This window comes from Pezoporus flaviventris, unplaced genomic scaffold, assembly GCF_033815535.1.
Source record: "Pezoporus flaviventris isolate CSIRO_AGI_PZ_B2104156 unplaced genomic scaffold, CSIRO_AGI_Pfla_v1 ptg000036l, whole genome shotgun sequence".
In the NCBI taxonomy this organism is placed as follows: domain Eukaryota; kingdom Metazoa; phylum Chordata; class Aves; order Psittaciformes; family Psittacidae; genus Pezoporus; species Pezoporus flaviventris.
Genome location: NW_026892584.1, coordinates 43096080 through 43119402, shown reverse-complemented (window position 1 = coordinate 43119402; position 23323 = coordinate 43096080). Strand labels below are relative to the sequence as shown.

At 39.8% G+C, this 23323-nt stretch overlaps 1 protein-coding gene across 2 annotated transcripts in view; it reads left to right on the top strand.

Annotated features, from left to right (window-relative positions):
• Positions 1-23323, top strand: part of JAG2 (jagged canonical Notch ligand 2) — a 68092-nt gene that overhangs the window by 2642 nt on the left and 42127 nt on the right. The gene's annotated exons all lie outside the window — the stretch shown is intronic.

Here is a 23323-nt window from a genome sequence, read left to right as displayed (position 1 = left end):
CACATTCTTACCTTGCAGCTGCCGGATATTGTTGTTCTATGCTCATCCAGTCCGAAGAAAGGCCTGTTTGACCTACCTCTTGCAGGTGAATTGCCACAGTGTCTCTAGCATACAGTGCCTCATCTGCTGCTGTTTCTTGTATTGTTGCCTCCAGTGTTTTAAAGGACTTGGTATTTGGTCAGTCTTTCCACTGTTTGGTTTTAGATTTTTTTTGTGTGTGTAGCTATTACAGGTCAGGCTGTAAGTTATTTAAACAGTGCCACTGCAGTTCAGTGGGTGGCTGGCTGATTTTTGGAAGGTTTACTGAATACTCTCCCTGCCCACCCTTGATTCTAAAAATAAGCTGTGGAGTAGTTGTACTTTTAAAAACAGTCCCTGTACTGCAGTCTGCAGATGTGCCTATGGAAAGATATTCTCCTTTATGTTGTGGTTACACGTTGAACTCTGCATCCTGGGGGATGTGGCATCTTTATCACGACTGTCGATAAGCCATACAGACTCTGCAAGGAGAGTAATGCTCAATTGTAATGCTAGTTTAACACAAGGGGTTTTTAAAGTAGATTGAGTTCCTCAGTTGAGTTTCAATTCCCTGGGGTAATCTCAAAATTGTTCTCAAATAATATTCTCTCTACTCACGTTTGCAAAGAAACAACAACAATATGGGCATAATCTTTCCATATAATGCTTTTTTTTCTTCGCAGTGCAGCTGTAATGAAATTAATGTTCCTTTATTGAATATGCTGGGAAGGAACAAGACTAAATAGCATCAGAAATTATGCTCTTCACTTGTGAAACACATTTGCCTTGGTACCAGCAGTGAGCAAAGGACTTATTTCAGTAGTTCTATATTGGATTTTTAAGACTGAGGAATCCAACCCTAATGGAAGCCAGCATTGGTGTATGCAGACTTCTTATTAAACAGCATTTGAATGATAACTCCCTCATGTGTGGAGGCAAATGTATAAATTGCTTGAGGGAGGCTTTCTTTATCTGTTTGATATTGCAGTGTCCTGAGCTAGCAGTAGCTGTAAGGAAAGTAGTATCTTGAAAGGTGGAGTCTTTGCCTTGGTTTTGTTATACTGATTTCTTTTTCATTTTTATTTCATACGGTAAAAAATTTCTCTAAAATTTGGAGAAGTTGCTTCTGTAAAGCTATAGTACCAGAGCTTAGTGACTTCTGCTTCTTGATACAGTGTCAGTTATCCAGTTTATTCCTATTTCCTGTCTCTCTTTTTAATATCATTAATCTGATCTCTGATTTGCAAGAGAAGATTGGGATATTGCCAAAAAGTTCTTAAAATTGCTACCTTGGGATAGATCATCCACAGAAATCTGGCAGTGGGAGAGGCTGAGGAACAGCTAGAACAATACAGCTGTCTTCTTCACCCACCTACCTCATATTTTTTTGCCTCCTGCTGTAAAACTTTAAGCTTAATGCTTGTTTGAGACTGTTAACAAATAAATGATGCAATTAAAATATATGTGGAACTCTAAAACAAAGGAAGACAAAAGAATTCAAGTAGCTCTGAAGGGTTCTGATCACTCACACAGTTCAGGCTTGTTAGTCTTCAGCATTTTTTTTTCTAATGGAGCTGTTTGCTCAGGGACTGAAGCTTCAGAAGTACCTTGCACAGCAATATTAATTACAGTTAGGTTATTGGCAAAGGTTTAGGTGTGGATTTAATTGACGGTTGCTTCTGAAGATGATGTTTTAAAGTTATAGACATTTTGCGGGATGGGTTATGAGGAACCATTTTTCATACTCCTTTGCTAGATGCCATGAAATGGAGTTGTGTGTGTGTGTGGTTTTTCCCTCCACCCTGTTCCTTCCCTCGGGGAATTCACAGCTTTTCCAGCACCATAAATATTGGTATGGCATCTATTACTTCAGCTAATTAGTCATATAGAGGAATTGTTCTGACAAGTTGTGGATGTTGAAATCGTGTGTTATGGTATGCATCACTGTATCCCTTCAGCCCCTCTTTTTCTGATACTCCAGTGTGACAGGGCAGTGTCCATGTGGGGCTCAGTGTGCACTGAGCTCTACAGGTTAAGTTCCAAATTCAGGGCCTTGGCCATTAAGTAGCAGAAAGAAGCAGTTTCACTTCTTTTTCCTTGGTACTTAGCTAGGACTTCTCTGAAGAAGGGGTAGTAGAGGTTCAGGCAGCCCTTGCAACTTGCTTGGGTAAAGGGTGCTTTCCCCACTAGAATGTGGGCACTAATTTATTATTTTTGTAATCACTGATCTTACGTTTTTCCTACTCCAGATGTGATTGTAGCACCTTTCTCTAAGCTTCTGAAGTACTGTTAACTTTTGGGTGGATAAAAATGTGAAAGTATATAAATGTAATACCCAGGTTCTGTGTGAGTTTCATCTACATGCAGTCTACATATCCCATCCAGATGCCTGGAAGGGTTCAGTCTTGATCTAAAACATACACAGGAGTGTGAGACATCAAATATGTGTAAAGCTGTTGAGAGGATAACTTGACTGCAGCAGTAAATGTTGAATTTCTTAGAAAGCAGCCCCTCCTCTGCTAAAACCTGAGCAGGAATACTTGACCTTATAGCTTTTATTACTTAATGAATACAGTGTTTTGCTTGTCACTTTCAGATGTCTGCTTCAGTATAAGATTCTGTATCAAGCTCAGTTCTGCTAATTTGAAAAGCAAAGGTGGTCAGGCCCTGGAAGGCATCTAGTCTTGGAGTGTGTCATCTGGGATCTGTGGTGCTGGTAGGGAACTAGATAGCCAGGAAATGCTCTTCTCTATTTTTGTCTGGCTGGTTAGATACGCAGTTGATCTACCTTGTCTTAATAGCCATCCACTACTCTGATCAGCATCTTGAGGGTTTGTCATGAAAATATCCTGAAATAGGTTACTGTGTGCTCCCTGACAGAGTAAACATGAATCCTGTCAGCTTGAATGACAGCCAGTCATAGCAGATACACTTAAATTAGCCAGGTTAAAGTTTGGCCATTTAGCACTGAAAAAGGCACTTGTATACAGCTGTACCTAAGGAGCAGTAGGTATATTATGAAGAAGATCAGGATTTCACAAGTGAAGCATTCTCAAGTTAAACACAGCAAGCTTTACCTCTAAATAGTTATTTGCCTCATTGAAACTTCCTGTTAAAGAATAAAGTGTGTGCAAGTGCACAGTCCCAAGCAGGACCTGAGGGCAGGGAATAAGTGAGAGCAAGACCTTCAACCAGAATTCACCTGGTACAGCGATAGGTTAGTGTGCATGCATCACACCTGTTAGAAGAGGAGGTCAGGATGGGGAAGAATGTAGTTCATCAATATATGGCTAGCAGCTACAAAAAAGTTTAGTGTCTGACTTGTCAGCAGCCTAACTTTTTTCCCCCAGGTGGAAGCCTCTACTGATGGCACAAAGCTTCCTTTTTAATACTTCAACATTTTTTTGTTGTTTGTTCTTCCCTGAACTTGCTGCTTGCTGGCTGCCTGATGGGCTTGTCCATGGACTTGGGCTCTGTGGACCTGCCATGCCAAAGCACCTGTGGTTCTTGAGCTTGTAAAACATTCCCCTGCCTGTTGCTTTCAGGGACAGATACATTGTGGATTAGAAAACATGGATTCATGCTTCTTCAGTCTTGGGGCTGTAGATAAGACAATTGCATGCTTTTACCTGCTCAGTACTGTGACCAAAAAAGTTTTTAAGGCAAACATAAATGAAAGGTTGAGGTTGGGGGACTGGTTTATTTTAAAAGTGGTATCTCTTTAGTGTCAAGTGACACAGATGCAAAGAGTGGCTTTCAGGTTTTGTTGTGTTGCCTTAAAGTAAGGTAATTGGGTGATGTTTTAGGGGCTGACTTCAGTGATGCTGGGTAGTGACAACTCTAGTTGATTTCAGTAGCAGCTGCAGGTGTCACCTCTAAAAAAGAATCAAGGCCTTAATGGTGAGCACTTCAGAACCACACTTTGAAAAAGGGATTTATTATTGGCATGCTGTGTGTGCCAGCAACTCTTTGCAGCTTGCCCAAAATAGGAAGCCTAAAGGCTTATGTTTCATGTAACTATAGAAAATCTATCTTCTAATTTTAATCAGAAATGTTCTTTGCACTCCTAATCTTTTGTATGTGGATGTCACTAAATCTAGAATTTCTAATGTCTTTGAAATTAATACACCTCAGAGGGCAGTATTCTGCTAGCTATTTAAGCTTTTATACCTTAAAGTTCTGGGGTTTTTTTGAATGTCATGGAGATGGTCAGATAGTAAAGAACACTTCTATTTATACTCCTTGAAAGTTTCCTTAAATAAACACTTGCTTATTTATTGGAAACACTGAGGCTGAACTCAGAACTCACAGACAAGCTACGTTACCTCCCAGACACTGGGAGTGGTATGCTGATACACCTCTTGTCAACTTTCTAATATTTATTCCAGAAAGTACTCCAGCCAGCCTATCTGTGAAATGCTACACTCTTAGCCATGCAGCTGGTGTGGGCATTAAATCTTTGACTGAAAATGGAATAGGTATTAGTCAGGATTACTCTTACACTAGAGGATGTGAGCTGCAGAAGAGGGTGAGGTAGAAACAGAGCATGTTCAATTCACTGCAGTAGGATGGAGGCTTTGTAACACTGGCTTTGGGTTGTTTGAAGATGTTTCAAACACTGTTTTATATTAAAAAAAAAGTTCTGTATATGAGAGGTCTGCTAAAGACATGACTACTTAAAGCTTTAATCTTAAACAGTCACGTTTAACATAGGTGGTTGGAGTAAAACCATAATAGGTTGTGTTTATATCAAGCTTGTGATGTTTGCCCTAATTGTGCTCTCTTCCCACTGTATTGTAGGCTTTGAGTGATCCTCTGAAGTTCAAGGAAATCTGTTGCTGCAGATGTTGAGAAGCTTTGTGGTGTAAAAGGTGCCTTCTGTGTTTGATGCTAATGCTTGTATTCCTTGCATGAGTACAGTTCACTTTGAGTTACTACTAGAGTTCGCTGTTTGTCAGCACAAAAAACTGCAGAAAATTAAGCTTTTGTCAAACAATAAATGATATGAAATAAGTTTTCTGGATGTAAAAAAAGGCAAAAAATGCTGTAGTGCGTTTCTAACCTGCTTGTTAGTCAGTTGTTATAAAGTCTGTCTTGTGTAGGGAGGATTGTATTTGAGACAGATGTGCAAGGTAAATGATATTTTTTTAACTTTTAAAATTACTTTTGTGTTGTCCATGTGGGCCCATGGCTGTCTGCCCCCTGTTTTGAGAAATGCCATCAAGTCATTACCTGTATGTGAAATGACTGGAATTCATCCTTTTTGTGCAGTCTATCTTCTCTTTTTTTTCCCCGTAGGTGTTACTTTGTGCAAATGCTGGCTCTGAAATATGTTCTGTGAACATCCTTTAGAAACTACTGTTAAGTCTGTAAAGCAGCTGTGATCACACTGTATACTTAGTCATCTGCAGAAGCTTTAAATTACTGTGTGCCTGAAAGCTTCTCTCCCTCCTGTTCTGAAAACAAGACCAGTGTTTTGTCAACTCCGTGTGGGTCCTGTTTGCCTTGCTTGCTCTAGTTCAGAGCTGCTCAGCCTACTGAAAAGACTAAAAAAGGGGATAACTTTCTTGCTAGTGAGCCAATTTACCTCTCCAGTTCTAGCTGCTAGGAAACCTCTGATCTGGACCAAGCTTGGGAGTTCACTTTGGAGAAAGAGAGGCTACTTAAAGGAATGAGGGATAAGGGTATACCTGCATTGTTTCTGACTCCTTAAAGCTTAGCCAGATGCTTACCCAAAGGATAGTCACTATCATTTTTTTTTTGGCAGTAACTCCACCATTCTCTTCCTCTTCAGCTCTCTGATCTACTTTTGATGGGCCTTTTGCTAGAAACCTGCTCTGGCTTCTGGCTGCTGGGTGTCTAAAACTAGTCAGTCTTTGGCCAGAGGTGGCTGCTGACAGTACTGTGCCATAACCAGCTGGTGAGTTTTGAGCTGCACGTTCAGCTGTTGTGTGAGCAAGAGGCAGGCATGTAGCCTGATCACTGCCCCCAGGGTTGGAGAGTGAGCCAGTAGAGATGTTTAAGACCATCTGTGCTAGGCCATGATGGGCACTTGCTGAACTTCTGCAACCCGTGGGGTGGTGGGACCCTCTCAGAGCTGTGGTCTTCCCCTGCTGTATATACCCAGGGAGACTGGGAGGGTGGGAGCTGCAGAGAGCTGTGTGGTAGCTCTTGTGTAGATGATGTTGAGTCAAGGAGAAGTGGCCATCCCTGATTTAACCAGAGACTTTTGGTCCCTTTGCTTTCTGTATTAGGAAAAATATAAAATTTAATCTTTAAGACTGCTGTCTTAAGTGGAGACTGTCCACTGGTAGTCCATTGATGTTATAAGTGAGCAGTGATGGTAGACTAGGGCTGAACCAATGAGTTTATTTTTCAATTGCTCAATGCTTTTGGCTTTTTTTTTTCTGGTCTGATGGCCAAAGCTCGGATACTTGATTTTAGAAAACCAATGCGAAGAACATCGTAAGTGGATTTCAGCATCACCTAAGATTTAAGTACCATCTAGCTCCAAGATAAATGCTTGCTATTTACCTGAATGTGTCTACTGCTGCTTTGATATTAAGCATTTTTCTTGTAGTGATATTTGAAGATCTTGTTTAAGAGTTGAGCTACAGCTTATGCTCATTTATTAAACTTTATTCTCAAGGCTGTTTATTTTGTAGTTGTAGTTAGCCTTTATTTTGTATAAAAAGCATGAAAATTAAAGGTTTATTTTATTAATTGCTGCTTCAGATAATAAAGTGTAAAAAGCATATTTGACATGGAGATCATCTGATAGCAAGTGCTAAGAGGAACTCTCAGCTGAAATACATAGTAAGCATGGATTTTTATCTGTGATTGAAATGACAGCCTAGGTAACAGTATGCTATTGTAGATGGAAGGTGCAAGGCATTTCAAGGCTAAATGGCAATCTTAGTCTTACTCGATTAGAGCTTGCAAAGGTTGCTAAGATACAGCCTAATAGTCCTTGAGTAACTGATTATATGCCCCTTGGACAGATGCACAGGTGCTCATTCTCTGAAGTTGTTTTTTTTCCTTTTTTAAAATTTGAGATAAGACTGGAATATCAGTATATAAACTGCAGTCTGTTTACGTCTTGCTTGAGGCTTGAAAGTCCTGAATATACATTTCTCGTTTCCAGCAGGGTGTGTTCTCATGGGTTTTGTTCAGTATGTAATGATTTGCTTATTATTACACTTAAATTTTTCTTCCAATGGCTCTATTTCCAGATAGCCCATTAGGTATCTAGTCTCTCTGCTGCTTCCTAGTTCTCTGAATGTACCAGGTTAAGTAACTTTAAGTATCTAACATTTGAATTGGGTAAATGTTACCTTTCTGGACTTTCAGTGAGCAAGTGATGTTAATATTGATGCAGTATCCAACAGGTGGTAGAAAAATGCTAGTTTGAGGTAGAGCTAACTTTCCTTACTCCTTCTGAAGCAGTTCTGTACGTGCAGCTTGTGGTGAAATATTGCATGTGCTGGCAGTGAACCTAAACCATCAAATTCTTTAAGTCTTCCTTACCCCTCCCCCCCAATAAATATATTTCTGTTTATAGCACTGTCAAGTTGAAATGTCTACCTTAAAACACTGTCTGCCTTTTTAATATTAAAGGTCCAGGTTCCAGCTGGAGAACTGAAATTCTAATTAGGGAGCTAGTTCCTACTTGGAAGGCTTGACCGAAATTTGCTTTAAGCAGTAAGTTGAGGAATAACATCAATAGCTTAATTATTGATCTACTCCAATCAAAACTGAAGTAGGTTTTTTAGGGTGTGCAGTTCTTGGTACCACTCGCTGTTCTTCCTGTTGATTGAGGACAATTTTAATAGCACTGGTCTGATAACTTATGCTGCTGCTTAATAGATTTTAATGGTAGTTCTATTCTCTTACACCATGTACAATTTTTTGAGTGCTTTTGATAGTTCCAAGTCTCTTATGTTACAATAACATGATTTTTGTTATCTCACATGGAGCTTTTACTATAACTGGCTGCATGTAATCAGCAAAGTCTGGAAGTCAGACCATGTTTACTTGGACTACTAAGAACAGATATAGCCATCTGCTGCCCTGCACCAGTGACTAGGTTTTGTACACTATAGTGAACTGATAGCACCTCCTGTGTTGGTTATAAACTGTTTAACCATATGTTTATAAATAGGCACAAAATGCTTTAGTGTTGTGTTTGGCTGTTGGAAAACTTCGTAGAACAAAGTATTGTTTCAGTGATTCATACACACAGACCAGTACTTTCTTCTATCAGAAAGTGAGAAAGGGAAGGAAGTAGAGAAACTGAAACACTTAGACTTGCATACATACTTAAGATGCTGCCTGTCAAATATTTAGTGCCCCTTCAGTGCCTTGTGATGTTTGCTGTTAAGCTGTGTTAGCTTTGGGATTGTATGGTTTACAGTTTGTAGACACTTCATATCTCTTCTTGCTGTTTAAGAGTTAGAGGGAAAGTGGTTTCTCAAACCCAACCGACAGCAATTCTTGAGAGGTTGATTTCCAGATTTCAGATCCCTTTTTGATAACTCTGCATGACCTGGACTTAAACTGCGGACTGTCAGAATGTAATTGTCGCAGGGCTTGCGTAGAAGAACAAACTGTTGCGTGTTAACAGCTCTTGTCAATCTGTTCATATCTACTCCCAGATCACCACAAATGTAAGGTAAATGAAATAAGCTTTAGCTGGCAGGAAAAGAGAGTCTTGACTTGTGGCAGCTTGCTATTAGTGATACTTTGTTTGTCCCTAAGCCTTTAGGATGGATTTTCAAGATCTGGTAGTCTGTGAAACTTCAGCTAGCCAAGGAATCTGGAGAAGACAGAGCAGTGAGAGTTGGTGGCAAATGAAATACTAAAGAAACTGAATAGTATTTGCTAGAACATTCTTCAGTTATGAGCCCAGTTTTGGACTAGCAAAATTAGTCTCCAGGTTATTTTAATGTTGGCTTATTTTATATGGCTTTATTCTTTTTTCCATTAATGCTCTTCCTTATGAGGAAAGCTGTAGGATTGGCTCCCACCAGAGGAGTAACTAGGGGTCAAGGATGAAATTAACTTGAAGATTTGCTGAGATAATATCCCTTTCATAGGTTCCATATCCATGTCGATGGGAGGAGAAGGGAAAAAATAGAGAAGCACTCTTATTCACTTGCTTAGAGTAAATTTACAGGGCAAGCGCCTGCTTTCAGAGGGTGTTACATGTACTCTGCTGTACTTGTTACAAACCTTTCCTTCTGAAGGCATGCCAGTCTGTGAGTTTTGTCTGATTTGTAGCAATACAAAGCTATGTCAGATCCCCTCCGGTTTGTTAATCTGAAAGACATGATTTGATATTAAAATTCTGAGGCCGTTATGGTGATTGATTTCAAGCCTTGGTTGGCATATATTCAAATGGATACCATGTAATTGTAGTCTACATAGGCTGTTGTATGCTGTGTTTATTTGCTGGTGTAAGTAGTTTGCTTTTAATAGTAGTTAAATACAACATAGTGGTTGGTGCTGCAGACATGGGATAGAGGATTACTGCAGCCATGAGGTATTTTCAGGAGATTGAGTCCTGCTGTTTGAATACGATACAAGTATTTGTTTTGAGAGCATACATATGAATTTAGAATTTTCATGCCTAAACTCTGGAGCTACAGCATATATTTAAGTGCTCATATTTGTGTGCAGAATCCCTGTTTAATCCTTTAAGTTCCTTTTGTGTGTTGGTCTACATTAAAGAACTACACTGTGTTTTACAGTGGTGACTTTTTTTTCTGCTCAACTTATTCCTGTAAATTCATGGAGAACAGTAAGACACACATACAGCTTTGGTTTCATCTGCAGTGTCCTGGTCCAAATTGCTGAGGGAGGGTGTAAGGGAAGATGAGCAGGTGTCTGTGAAGATGAAATAAGGTGTTTTCTTTCTTTGTTTCTCTGCCAGTCTCTTTAGCATGTGCAGAAATTCAGAACTGGGCTGGTGTTCATTTGGGAGACCAAGTGAAGGACAGCCTTAGTGCATTATATCCTTTCTCTGGACTAATGACACTTGTTACTAGCTGTGAGGAAATCTGCAAACTGTTTGAAAAGTCTCTTTTGAAAATGTGAAATTCAGATTGACTGAAACTGTTGTGCAACTCATGTAGCAGTAAAACCTAGACATTTGTGTTCTTTTACAGTGAAAACACCTATGATACCTGTGCTCAGAGCTAATGCCCTTGGAGAAAAAGATTGCATCTTGTTTGGAGCTATATGGGTGTTTAATCAGTCAGCTGTTGCTATTGCTGTGGGACAGCAAAGTCTTTGCCTCACCTGTCCTCTGTCAGGTGGGACTGATGCTGCTAGCTAGCTCTAGAGTTGATTCAGTTGGCTAGGACTGATGGGAGATTTGAAGAGGATTTAGAAAAACAGTGCCTTAATCTGTGTTCCCTTAGGAATAAAGGTTGAGTACAGGCCTCTCCTCTTCCCTGGGCAAGACTTCTAAGCTCATTAGCTTGAATTGGTTTTGAGGGCATTTGCTTTTTCAAAAAGAAAAGGGAAGATTGCAGTACTATCACATCTAACATTATTCAAAAGGGTTAAGATTAAAACAGTACTCTGTTCCCAGAAACTTTGCATACGTAGAACTTGGGGATCTTTTTTTTTTTGTATTTGCCTACCTTTTTAATATGCATATTTCCAATACAAAAGAGTGCATGCAGGTGTTCTGGGTTTAGAACAATAATTAAAGTATGTTATTACATAGTTAGTTAAATTCCCTCTTGACTTCAAGTTGAAATTATAATGATGCCTCGCTTGAAGTGCCCAGAGGACACTAATATCCGTGACACATGGAGTGTGTAGGGGAGGGGAAGAACAGTATTAATTACCAGTTCATCTTTGAATTCTAAATATTAGCATAAAACAAGTCTTGCACTAACTCTTAATGGGTCTTCATGGTTGTTACATATACTTCAAAAGAGACTAGCTACACTTTCATTAATGCAGCAAGAAAGTATATGTATAACGGGCTTAATTTATCTTGGATTTCTTCCAAGTCTTAGGAAAATAGTAGGATGTGAATGCTTGGTTAATATCAGGTTTGTCTGAAACAGTTCAAAGGTGGTAGCCAGGCTGAAAGCTTCTGCTTAAATCTAATAAAACTGTCTGGTGGTGTACACATATTGTTCTAAAAAGCTTTTTTCTCTTCTCTAATTTCATCAATACTTTCTTCTGTTCTTTGGATTAACTAAGTGGATTTCTGGAAACTCCAGCAGTGGAGCGGACTATCTTAATAGTTGTGAAATCATGAAAGTATCTTAAGAGGTAAATAGCTTGTTTATTTTCTTCTGTGTAATGATCAGGCAAAATGACTATTGAAGCTTATCCTGTGACCCTCTATCTAAACCAGTGGGGTTTTTTGTTGTTTTTTTTTTTGTCCACTAAAATTGGATATTAGCAGAGGAACATCTGCTGGAATTGCTGTTCTTTTGTGTATAGCTTCCAATTTCATCTCAATTTCTAATTTAAATTAAAAATCAACACCTTGTGTTCTTCCTGAATAGGATGGGACGGTAGGCTGCTATTAAGATTCTATCAGGTTTGCAGGGTTGATACTGGTGCAGGTGTGATTAATTTTCCTTCCTACTGTTTCGGCTTTAGAACTGCCAAAAGAGAAACAAAACCTGGGGAGATTGCTCTAGGCTCTTATGTTTGAGAGACAGGTACAGCACAAACTGTGTGTGGCATTTATTCAGGTAAATGGGTAAGACATCTCTTCTTTGCATGCTATGGTTGTAGTATACCATACCAAATTCTATTGCTTTAGTAGCTGTTATATTTAAAATAGTTTAGTTTTGGTAATTGGCTGGCTTTTCTACCATGTAATTTCTTCTAAAGTATAGAAGGAAAGCTTGCTGATGCTATTTTATATCCTAGTTTGCTTTTGAGAACAGACACAATAACACCTATATTAAAGGATATTTAAAGATCAGTTAGCTTCTAATCAGGTTGCTTAAAAATTTCAAGTATATAGATGTGCTAGGTAAATTGACTAGCAGAGAGGAGCTGTGGCAGTAGGAAGGGTAACTAATGCTGCTTCTGAGCACCGGTATTTGCTGGTTGTATTAGTTTTTCATGTTCTGTGCTCATCACTCTGATCAGCTGTTTGAAACAAAGCTAAGTGATGAGCAGAGTGGTTTAAGTCTCTTTCCAGGTAGCTTTTACTTTGTGTACATATCGCCCTTCTCAGTAGTGTTAGTTATTCTTCCACAGTGGTCATGATGAACAGAGCGTTTCAGCGCTCAGGCAGATGTAGAAGAGCTGGCAAGTGGGAGAAGCTGTCCTTTTTGAGGCCCGTTTTCCACATGCCTAAAGCTTTTGGGGGGGGGACACTAGGCCTTTGTCCAACAGATACAAGAATCTCCTCCAAGAGGGAAGTAAAATCTGCTGTGCTCTTTGCAGATTAGAATGTGTGTGGAGGAATGGATTTCCTTTATGTAGAAGAAAAACAGCTTTACCGACTTACTGAGTGGTACTGAGTTTCTGCAAGTCTTTTCTAATGACTTTAGAGACCTGAAGGAGAAGGTCTTCTGTAGGTACTGAACAAAAGGCATTTTTTCTCCTACTGGACAGTGTGCAAAAGTTCAAATCAAAGAAGTTTACCTAAAATAGGTTTACTTCAGTAGCTATGACTCTAGAAGGCTTGTGGTGTCTTTATTCCTGCTTCCCAGTCCTTACTCATTTTGGTTCAAAATTTGATTTCCTGCGGTCACTGAGGATTCTGATCTCAACTCAAATCCTGAATCTGTGTTGTCTGAAGCCTCGACTGAGCCTATAGCACTGGCAGGTACATAGCTATTGCAGCAGATGCCAGGGGGCCATGTGGGTATACCTTATTGAGAGTACTTTAGGTATCTGTGCAGTGTATTTAGGAGCATTTTTTAGAAATCTAGGCTGTTAATATGGCTTGCTCTGAAGAGACTGGATCTTCCTGTAGTTTGTCTGGTATCTTGAGTAAAGACAAGGATTCTTTACAACATTTGAAGGCAGGTTTGATAGATAGCAGTGTTGCATTTGAGGTAGTTCGGTCAAGTTGGGGATAATTCTGCAGTAAATCTGTGACTTTTGTCGCTTTATATTCCTTTCCAGCTTCAAAGTTCTTGTTAGCTGGTATTTACAGATTGTCACAGATGCTTTTGACTTCACAGCTTTTTTGCCCCTCATACTAACCTGATCTTCACCCTTTCTATTCTATTCTTTCCCTAATTCCCACTGGAGAACATAAGTGGTTTTTTGAAAGCTGTTAGTTTGTTGTTTGATTTTAGGGTTTTTTCCTTTTTAGACAGGCTGGCTCCTGAGTGACTAAGAGGTCCAGCTTTTAATGCAGGAGCTACTTCTTGCTTGCTCTACAGCTAGTGTCTGTCTGGAACTGTGATACTTGGCTCAGCAACATAGTGCAGAATCACTTTCTTAGTGGAGAAAGAGTAACTAGGGCTAGCACCAGCCTTTATCCATGCTAAATAGAAAGGTTTACAGTAGGTTTTGAGTACTGTAAAGAAGATAGCTGAAATTTGGAGACGAATTGCCTAGTTATTTCAGTTGCCTTTCTCTGTAAAGCTCAGTTTTATTTCCCGCAAGATGAATACCGGTTTTTATCACAAATGTACTGACAGATTTTAGTGTTGAAAAAATGCTATAAAATCGGTAAGCTTAGTGTTTCACTTGGCACTTAGCAATCTTCAACTAGTTATTAAATGATAAATGCTTGCTGTATTTGTGCATTCCTCTTGTCTTGGCTTGGATAACAGTATGTTCTGCTTTGTGTCACCTGACTTAATCACTCTTAAAAGACAGTCTGGATTACCTTTTCCTTAGGGGAACTTTCAGAAGCCTATAGTCCTCTATCCCTTTATTCCAAATACTAAGATCTCCCTGTTAATAGCTCTAGCTCAGCTTGTCTTTTTTTGAATAGCATTTGTTGCATCTACTGCAACAGGTACTTGGCTTGCTATGCATCTATCGCATACATGGTTTGATTTTTTTTTTTGCAATTTTATGTGACATCAGTATTGCAGAAAGGAGAACCTTGATTAAAATCTGTGACAGAAGTCATAATTGAAAAATCCAAAGAGGAGTTCTAAGTCCATAATTATAAATCTAGCTTAGAACTCTGTTCTGTTTCTCCTGGCTTCCCTTTTTCCTGTAAAGTTCCTTGGTCATAATTTTTATTACCCTGGGATAGATAATAATGTCTCAGGCAGGCATGCAAGATTCCACAGTGTAACTTGCTGGTTTGAGTTTTTTACTACCCTTGTTCTAATGTCAGAAAAAGTGGAATAATCGCTTCAGAACAGCACCCATGCTGAAAGCAGACTTCAGGGAAAATAATGTTCATGGAAGGTTAAGGGCAAGAATATGGAAAATTTCTCTTCTCCCAAGCTTTGTTTCAACCTGGGAATTTCATGAGCTAGTTTTGGTTTCTCCGAAGTATTTTTGTCTCAGTCTGCCATTGGATCCAAAAAGCTACTAAAACCACTTCAGCCTTAGGTCACCTGTGTAACACTCTGCCAAGCTTTGTATGAACTGCTGTCTTCTCTTATTTCTGTTCTTCTGACCATGGCGCCTGTTGGTTTAGTTTGATGCCCTTCAGTTCGTGTCAGGAACAAGAAGACGTGATCTATTTCTAACCATCCCTATAGCCTTTTGTAGCATTGTGGGCCTCTATCACATACTTCTGCTGTCTGTCTTTCAGGCTGAGGACTTTTGACCAACTTTTTCATTCCTTCCAAGGAGGTGATTTGATTCTTTGTTCTTGTTGCTTTTCTTTTGACCTTTGATTTCTAACATCTCCCCTCTTGGGCAATGTTACTCATACCCTCTCTTGGGAGAGGGAGGAGAGCCACACTGCTTCACTCCATCTTCAGCTACAGAATCATACAGTGGCATAACACTGAATGTAGTCTTCCTTGATTCTCTAGTCTCCTGTTCTAGCCAGGGTGTACTTTCCAAATCACTTCTGAATATTAAGTAGTCAAGGCATGGATGAGTGTGGGAAGCAGATCGCATACTGGGATCTGATCAAAGAACTTGTGTTGAGCTTTTGGCTTTCGTGGGTTGAAGGAGTATCTGTTTATGGAATTGACAGGTCACAAGATATATTTTTTTTGAAGCTTTGCTCATCAGTACAAATTTGCACAGAAGAACAAAGTCACAGGTATTAACGCAGGGTTCTGTGGGGCTCTCTGAAAATCATTTTACTTTCAGCAAAGTCAGAAGTTCAAATCACAAGATTTGAAATATTGTACTGCTCTTCTGACAGCTGGTACATAGAATTCTTTAAAAGATGCCAATTATTTCTCTCTTTCCATGGTAAGATGAAACTGTATATGTTATTCGAAGAACTAGTTTAAAGGCTTCCTAGAATGCCACTTTGCTAGTCACTAGAATAAAATTGTAGTTCCTGATCATTCAGCTAAGATTATATTGTTTACTTGTTTAATAAGCATTATGCTTGCTCGTTCAGTGGGGGAAAAAAATCATCTGTGTCATTGTTGATTAGTTTTAGAAACCAATACTTTTGTTGAGACCTGTGGCACAGGAGGTCCCTAGAGATGGCAGAAATGGAAGACATTTGCAGTAATATAGAAGTGTTTCAACAAAACTGGTAAATGTGGTAGCTGATAGCATGGATTGGTATTAAACATAGTGTTTTTCTTCTTTCTTGCTGGAAAATCATAGCAAAGTCAAGTTATGACTGGAGCCTGTGTACCTGAGTAGCTAAGTTTTCATTGGTGGTTGTTGTTGTTTGTCGTTCTGAAAGTGTAAGGAAAATAAATGGTTTGGAAGTCAATCCTATGCTGTTCGCTCAAATTGAAGTGACCACAGTTGATAGTTTGGACTTCAGAGCTGGAACTTAATCTCCTTGAGTGCAGCAGAAATGAGTATATGCTGGGGTTGGGGATGGGGGAATGGAGTAGGGTGGAGATGAATAGCAGATAGCTATAAAAAGCAGAGGCAGGAATTGCTTCTATTTCATAGGACTAGCACTGCTGCTATGTGTGTAATGGTGAAAGGCCCTGCTTTAGAATGGGGATGGGCTCTTCAAGAACCTGTTGTGTCCTGTGACCTGAGAGTAGCTAGCAGAACAGCTTTTCTTCAGATGAACTCCAGGCATGACTACTGCCTGGTCATATTTCCTGCAGACCTTCTAAGAAAGAAGCTACTGACTTGCTTCTGGCACTGTGGAAACTTAGTGAGCTGTGTGCTTCCTATTTACTCAGGGATACTGCTGCTCTGCCTGCCGCAGCTGTCTGACAGAAGGTGCTGCAAAAGGTCAGGGCTAGTACTTAGGTACTGGGAACAAATACTCTGTTTCTAAGACTTGTCACAAGGTTGAATTGGCTGAGATTTGCTTTGGGTTTTTGTCTAGGGTGCTAGGATATGAGAAGCTTGTGGAATCTTTCTTCCCGTGGTTTAGCTTCTTCCGTAGATGGATCTCCAGAGAGTTTTCCCTTTGCTTTGTGTGTGGTCTGAGGTGGCTGTATTGATGTGCTTCCTTGAGGAGCTCTAGTCAGTCATGGCATTTTGGCCTTCTGTGATCTACCTGAAAATGGGTCATTGTTTCTACAGGCGTTAGCTAAAGCTACTATGTGTCTTCAGATGATTTTTAGAGCCTACAGGTAAAATGTTTGCTGTCCTGCGGTATGTCAAGACCCCCTCATATTGGGAAACTCCTGTTGCAGTCTGCCATTGCACAAGGATCAGAATATCTTCAAGCCTTCACTTGAAGATCTTTCTACAGATGCATAGTCTGTTAAGGTATAGGTATGTCATGATCTAGTAGCTTGATCACCTTGAAAAGAAGCATGCTATAGTCCTGTTTCACAAAGCAGTAGGCACTGCCAATTTGATGTTGACATACCCCTTTGAGTTCCTCCTTGAAGTTGTTTCATCTTTTAGATGCATGCAGCTGGTTGATGGTAGGACTCTTCTACCTAGTTGCTGGGTAATTTTCTTTAACTGAAGGTGAGTATCTACCTGGCTGTTAATTTTGACTTATTCACCTGTTGTTTTTATTTGTGCTCCTTTTGCAATGAAATGAGTCTTAATAGTCTAGACATCTAGGTTTCCCCCTGCTGCCCCATATGTGTGCACACATACACACCCCTCCAGTTTTGACTTAACTTACTTTGGGGGAGGAGGGGAATGAAGTGTTCAAATTCGTGTAGGTGGAGATACCAGCTTGTTGGCTGTTAACCTTGGCAAAAAGTAGCCCCCTCTCCTCCTGGTTTTGCAGGCTTCCTAAAGATTATCAGGTGGAGCTAATTTATGAGGAGTCACCCTCACACAACAGTAGGGCTCCAAAGTTTGTAAACATCGTCTTGCTTTTGTGACAGGGCCAAGAGGAGTATAACTGCAGTAATTACTCTCAAATAGAAAACTTCAACTTGCTCAACTGCTTTCTGCTGTCTGCTGCTGCTGTTTGCAGTACTCTGCCCTGGCCTTCCACAGCACTCCTAACAAAATGGGGCTGTTTAGCCATGTTTTCTAAAGGGAAGGCTTTTGTTTAGGACTTGCTATGCCGGTGGTGCTTACTTCTCAAATGAAAAATGAAAGTTTGGAGGATAGGCATCTTTATAATTTGGTGTGGTGAAATGGCCTCTTGAGTTCAGCAGACAAATTCTTGCATGTGAATGTGGCCCACAGGTTTCAAAAAACAGCCCTCTCTCCTCCACTTCCCCTCAATGGGGAACATTTATTCCTTCAGTAGAAGTCTCCATTATGGTTTTATAACATCTGCTTCTAAAAGACTGACCTGCAGGCTTGTTCCGTCTGTCTGCTATTAAAACATCTTTGTGTTGATGATGAGTCCTGGACCTTCTTAGAATCTATCTTCATTTCTTCTGTACTCCCTTTGGACCTCTGAGTTAGTCATGAGGAAGTTGTAAGAACTTGCTGCAGTGCTCCTGGGGAAGGAAGTGGAATATGCTTGCCTTGAAGTCAGCTTTTTCCATGGGAAGCAGACTGCCTGGGGGAGGGGGAGAAGTGCTGAAAAAAGGTAGGGGGGAAGCCCCCAGACCTGTGCTTGCTTCACAAGGAAACCAAGTATGAGAGTTGACTGTGCTGATCAAGACTTAATGGAGTTGGTTGCAAGGAATATTGTTGATTACTTATTCCAGAAGTCACAAAAAAACTAGACTAGTAATAAGAATAGTGATACACTGCAGGTTTTGGACCTGATTTTACAGAAGGAATGTTCAAAACCACATGTTGCCTATCCTTGATTGAGGTTTGAAAGGAAATTATATTGACTTTTGATGAAACCCTGTGTTTACTCTGTGACTGTGGAACAGGGAGAGAAGGTGAGCTCTGGATTTGTTTAGGAGCCACACTTATTTCATAGCTGATTCCTGATTTGAGGTTTTTCTTTGTAGGAACTCTCATCAGTCCTTTTATTCAGACAAAACTGATAATTCTTTGTCTGTTAGAATAAAAGTATTTTAATACACAATAGCATGTTATCAATGCAGAAAATTCAAACTTCCCTTTTTTGCATTTTTCAGACTTGGAGAATTTAAATTCTATACTGGACTGAAAGGGCTGTCTGCAGATTGATCATTTTTTCTGGGATAAAAAAATCTGACATGGCCGGTTGGCAAAAAATAAAATCCCACCTTTTAAATGCTGCTTTGCAAATACCAAGGTAATAGTTCACGAAAAGACAATGCCAAACCACTATTGCAGGTCTTGTTTCCCCCCTCCCCAGAAAGGAGGTCGCTGGGATAGCATGGGAGTGTTTTGTTTAGTGTAAACAGTGGAATAATGCTTTGAAGTTGCTTTTGTCAACACCAAGGGGGGGGGGGGGGGGGGACACGACAAAAAAAAACAAAACAACAGAAGCAGCATAACCAGGACAAACATGCTTAATTTGTATCTTTCCAAACTCCTTGGCATATCTATTTATTTAACTCCTGCCAAATGGTTCTTTCATAAAGCTGTACTCTTCTGCAGAAGTGTGCTGATGCTCTTCTGACTGGTAGCCTTAACGTCCTCTGGTTTGTTTTTTTTTCATTTGATAAGCACAAATGTTGTCATGTTTAATTCTTTCTGGAAGACAAATCTACTGACTTTGGTGGCTAGGATCAAATGTATTTTCAGTGCTGTATGCTCACCCTTACCTTATCCACTCCCACTCCAGTCTGTGACATGGTCACTTTTCAAATATTTTCTAAATATTTTGTTTGTTACTAGGTGCTACTTCACAAAGCTTTTTTGATATATGAGAGTAGACTGGAATGTGCATGTCCTGCTGTTGTGAGGTGCTAGTCATATCACCCTGTAGCAAGTTCTGTGCAAGTTAGAAAAGAAGTGAGTGTAGTTGTGTATGTGCATTATTCATAAAAGGCTCATGAATTTGGGGCATTCTTAGGATACTTGGTAGAAAACTGTAGCATTTTCTGTTAGCTTTATGCAGGAATCTAGACACACATCTGTATCAGTAGTCTCTGTGGAGAACTTTGTACTTTAAATAGTTTTTAAGCTAACCTGTTCTTATTAAAGACACAAAGAGCTAATACACCACTGGATGATGTGATGGGTTTAAAGATTTTGCAGTATGGACAGACCTTATATTCTGGACAAAAGCTAAATTCATGTGAGTTCTGTCATTGTTTATTGTAAGTACAATTGAAGGAAGATGTTGTCTGGTGTAAGTATCTGTACTGTAGGAGAATTACTTGCAGCTGATGCTAGCAGAGGGTGTGCTGGGTAGTCTGTATTAGAATTCCATACAAATAATGGCTAATACAAGGCAACGGTAGAGCTTTTTATAAATGAGTGTCCATTATGTAAGCTCAAAATATTCTTCAGAATTCATATTTGTTAGTGTTTTTCAGCCTATAGCTCTTCGGTTTTATTGGACAAGGTGACAGTATGGGTGAGTGTATGCATATTATAATTTCAACTAATAAATGTTTTTGGTAGTCAAGCATGTTTCTGATAGTTGAGCACTCACTGGAAAGCTGTCAGTGCAGCGTACCATGAATGTGTTCAGCAACATGGATGCTTCTTCATGAATTTTTAGCTGCTTTGAAGTGCAGAAGGTTAGTGTGAGACTTGATACTTCTGAGGGGGGAGTGGTGATGGTGGTGTTTGAATCGGGAGGTTAAGAATCAGTTTCCTGTTTTGAGGCGTAGTAATTGTAACATGATGATCCAATGTGCTACCACAGAGAGGAATTCTTCTTTAAAGTTATTGACTAGCTGGAGGTGAGGAAGAGATAATCAAGTTGGGTTGGTAACCTTAACTGTCTTCTCTAGAGGCAGAATAACCACAAAAATCAGTTTCTCTCACTATTGTTTTTACTGTTTCTTTTAAGGGAGTTTTAAAGGGTGACTGTGTAACTGTAGGAGAAAGCAGGAAGTTGCACAACTGAGAACTGTCCCAGCTGAAATGGATCTTCCAGGAAATATGCATTTGTCCATCAATACCGTTTACTACCATTTGAGTAACATCTCTAATATCCTGCAAGTATAACTGGAAGCCTTCCTGAAATGCTGCTGCACTCCATTACTCATACGTAAATTGGCAAGTGCTAGCCTCTTACCCATAAGTAGACATGAGGAAACTGAGGCTGTGGGATAGCAGTAAGCAAAAAGATTGTCTTTGTTATGTACATTCTTCAAGCTTTTTATAGCTGGGCTTACAGTTTTTAATGGTCGCTAGTGGGAGGATGGCAAAAGCTTGAGACCAGGCCTGTGCAACATGGGGCTTGCAGAGCTGTGTCCCTGCCCTGCCTGCCACCAGGAGGCAGTGTGGGCGTCAGGGGCCAGTTATTTGGCCAGAAATTCAGTTGTTCCACATCGTGGAACTATAGAGTAGTAGAGGAATACTTTCAACTGCAGAGTGTGTGGCAGCTTAGGTGGTTGGATTTGCCACCGGGGCTATGGGACTCCTTACTTCAAGTGTCCTAAAACTAGCAGAATGCCTATTTATACCTTCCACCATGAGCATGCTGGAACAGTGTATTGCGTGGAACTCTCTTTACCCACAAAAATTCCCTAGCATCCTAGGCAAAGATACAAATCTGTTCAAGTGGAATGACGGGAAGGCATAGTTAACTGTTTCCTAAGACAGCAAGTCCAGCTTAGATTTTTTTTTTTCCTGCCTTAGCCTATGTGGGCAGTCAGATGAAACAGCCAATTTGCAGTAGAAAAGACCAGCCCTTACATAAGATGAGTAAGTGGACATCTGGAAGCACTTGAGCACCATTTTGTACTTCAAATATGAATCAGTGTAACACAGGAAAACTGAGGGATATGTTAGAAGATCAGTTGTTAAAGGCAGGAGAGGTGGATAACAAAGCTTTAGATCATGTGCTGATTTGCACAGTTCTGCCTAGGCTAACAATTTCCTTGCCAAATAAGGAGACTTGCACTTGCCAGAAAATAAAATTAGAGCAATGTTGCATATTATTTTCTAATACTATTCACTCTACATCTATTTTTCAGGTAGCAGTTTAGGGAGAGGGGTGCAGGTAGTGTTTTCAGAGTATAGTAGGACCCTACCTATCCTTCCCTAAATGTGAGTTTTGGGGGACAAGGTAGAGCAGGGAGTTGGAGGGTGAAGATACTGAAATGCTCCATTAACATTTGTTTTCCAGAAATGTGTGGAGCTGTGGGTTGTGCTGTGTTGTCATACCTCACAAGCAGAGGCCTTTACTTTCTCAGCTCGTCTATCAGTTGTCCTTTTCCAAAGGCAGTTCAAGCTCAAGTATGCCTCTGTCCAGTGTTGCAACTGCTGAGCTTCCTTTTTGCCCTCCTTCCTTCAGCATAATCTAAATGCTTGCCACTAAACTTTCTATCTGTTTCAGTGATGGAAAAACACCTTCCCTAATATTTGTTTGAAGCTGAAAGTACAGAAGAGAGTCTTTTTAAAAGGCATAGTTTGTGGTTTATATGTTTCTATAACTAAGCCGTAGGAAAATACACACTCGGTTAAGTAACATTTCTGAATAGACTGATCCCTTGCTGTAGTCACGAAAGACCTTGGGCAAAGAGCCTTTCTGCTTAGGGTGCTGCACTGATCTTTATTCTTGCTGCTGCTGTTCTAAAATGGGAACATTTCAGTGTTATGATCAACCCTCCTTGGTGGGGAGGTGAGGGGCATACAAAGCGCTGATGAGCTATCTCAAAGTAAAAAATATACATCTTCTGATGTAAGAATTAAATAATCCTAAGCACCCTAGAAAAGATAACTGAATTCTTACATAATCCTCCTCCTAACAAGGTGCTCTTTCCATGTGAATTTGTAGATCATCAGCCTGTGGATTCTGTGCACATTAATGCTTGGCTCTGCAGTACTCAGTTTCAGGTTTTGGTGTGGCTTTCCTCTGAGTGCAGAGATGTGTATATGAGGGTTTTGGGATAGTGGTGCAGTAACTTTCTCTGTTGTTAGAGGCATTTTGCTTGGTTTTAAATGTATGTGAGAATCCCATTGTTAACTTGGACAACAAGGAAATGCAAACCAGGTAAACATTACATGTGTGCATGTAGTAACTTCGGAAAAATTTAGTATTTGGATGTCAGTATCTATCTTGCATATTTCTTTGTAAAACTAAGATGCCTGAAGCCTTGCTTTAGTGTGAAATAAAGACAATATTTTTTTTACAAATAATTTTTTAAGTTGTCTGAAATGTTTTTCTTTCCTCAGGGAAAAGTATACTACTGGGTGTGCTTCCTTTAACAGTTACATTTCTCCTGTCTTTTGGAGGTCAATTTTTCACATGAACCCTTTCATCAGAAGTCTAAATTCTTTATAGATGCAGAGTGGTCTTTTGTGTGTTTCTTCTTCATATTTTTCTAGAAAGCAGCAAATCGATCAGTTATGTAGACTGATCTTTTGTGTGCTTTCTAAAGGATGGCTCTGATTTTACTCCCTGTTTTTTTTTGATCTTTGTTGCTAAGTCTTAAGTATCCTACTAGTTTCCCAGTGTTAAGAACCCCTCACTTCATTCAAACCTTAGGGCTACTTATGAAAATTATTTCTGTGGCTGAGCAAAGCTGAGGATGAGTGGGAGGAGAATAATAATTCAGTCCTTGGAGTGTGTGGGGATGTTTTTGTTTTGCTGTTAGCATCCTTTGCCCCATGGTTTTTAATGCTGTTACATTCCATGCTTTTGAGAAGATGCCTTCAAGGGCTTTCACATGGCAGCAGAGAAGTGAAAACGTTAACAGCTTTCAGCTGGCTTTCTTGTAGCAGCAGTATCTGCTTATTCCAAATCATTGTTTGTCTGGTGTATAACAGTAGTTTTTTATTACTAACTGGTGTCTTGTTTCTT